This window comes from Phytophthora infestans, genomic scaffold (assembly GCF_000142945.1).
Source record: "Phytophthora infestans T30-4 supercont1.36 genomic scaffold, whole genome shotgun sequence".
NCBI lineage: Eukaryota > Oomycota > Peronosporomycetes > Peronosporales > Peronosporaceae > Phytophthora > Phytophthora infestans.
The window spans coordinates 65,614-67,650 of record NW_003303723.1 but is presented as its reverse complement, the minus strand read 5'-3'; positions in this window follow the sequence as shown (position 1 = coordinate 67,650).

Below are 2,037 nucleotides of genomic sequence, written 5' to 3'. Positions count from 1 at the left end.
GAGCATTCGGTTGACCAACGTGTCTGACCGAACTGTGTACCTACCAGCACACGACTCGATCGCGATGTGGATTCCAGATGGGGATTTGCCACGAGGTGACGGCTATGTGCGTCTGGAGTCCAAGAAGTACCAAGACTGGCAAGTGTTGGCCTACGAACGTTGTAGAGACCGCGAGCTCTTTCAGCGTGAATGTGAAATCTACGAACAATGGCTTGCAGCTCAGCCCTCGGCAGTTGATCGACCGCACTATCCAGAACCCAGTGAGGGTACTAGCACGCCCTCTAGAAGACTCGCTAGTGGATTCTAGTGATCGTCTGACGTGTGCAGAGCGCTGGGCACTGATTCTGGAGGAACGTGAACGAGTGGAAGCCTGTCTGGCGTCTGGGGTGACAGCCGGGGATTCGGCCGACAGTCAGCCTTCCGAAGAACCTTCAGACACTTACACGACAGCTCACGGCGGGGGCAATATTGCAAATGAAGCCTCAGTAGCGCGTACACACGAACTGCTGAGCCCGGTAAACGTTGAACATACGCCAACGAGTGTTCGTGTCCAGTCTGGGGTGACCACGGAAGCGACAAGTTACAGCACTGGATTAAATGGAGTCACCTGTTTTGACGAAGTTGTCCCGGCCTTGTGTGCCACCAAATCTGCGAACGAGACATCGGTGGTTGATCCAGAGGATACAGGCATCGCGCAGAAGGTGTTGAGTACGGCACCGAGTATTCATTGCAAGATTGGTGCGAATTCCGAAATGTCAAGACAGCGGCAGAACGAGGAGCGGAACAAAAGTCAACAACCCAATATGTCGGCGGCCCACGCATTCAATATTGCGAACGACGACTCGGCAGATGGCCCAGAAATGGGAAACCAGGATGGGAAGGAGATGGACGAAGTACCGACTGCTGAAATCAAAGCGGATGCCAATGTTGAGTCAAGGGAAGAATCCGTAGCGGCGTTGGACGGAACATACATCTCGGTTGCTCGAGTGTTAACAACCGAGGGAAATGAAGCAACGGAGGATACGAGAAATGATTTCTACGAACATCCAGTTAACAACATTGGCTTGGAAGACTACGCGAAGGAACTGGCATTCCTGCCGGACTTAACCGAAGAGATCAACACGAAAATAGACTACACTGCGTCCAATGTTGCTGATCCTCAGCTGTCGACCGATCGCCGAGAACGTCTGGTCGCGACGCTGAAGAACCACGAGCACATCCTGATTGCTAGTGGTAACGCACTGCCGCCGCCAGCCTACGGCGCGGTATGCGATGTCGACACACAGGGGCACGCCCCAATTAAACAGCGTGCCGGTGCGTGCCGCTACGATTTCTTGGCAAATTTTATGAGCTGCTGCGCGCTTTGTTGCGAGCAGGACTGATCGTCTTTTCAGATAGTCCATGAGCATCGCCGATCGTGATTGTGATTAAAAAGAACGGGCTGGACATCCGGCTCTGCATTGATTACAAGATGGTGAATGCTATCACCGCGATCATGGAATATGCAATGCCGCTAGTCGACGACCTGTTAACAGACCTCGAGCGCTACCTATGGTTCTGCTCGCTAGATGCAGCAAGCGGCTTCTGGGCGGTCATGATGACATTGCGAGCACGTAAAGTATCGGTGTTTGTCTGCGCACTCGGACACTTCGAGTGGTTGCGCATGCCCTTTGGATTAAAGAATGCGCCGATGATCTACCAGCGTATGATTGACAACGCACTCTGGGGGCTCGTTCAACCTAAAGGAGGTTGGTTTGAATACTCGGAGAGGATGTGTTTAGCCGAAGAACAGGCCAAGGAACGTCGAGGGTCAAGCGCCGAGGGTTCGTTTCAAACGAAGTTCGCGGCAGACCGCGAAGCACCGGTAGAGACCGACCCTGTACTACAACCCGTCAACAGCCCCGTCGCTGACATGTGTACGAACGGGGAACCGGACGAATCATCGCTGGTATGTGTGTTTGGTCGACGGTCGTTTGTGGATGATATTTGCTTCGGTGGCGAGGATTTCGACAGCTGCCTGGCGACGCTGGGCCGATT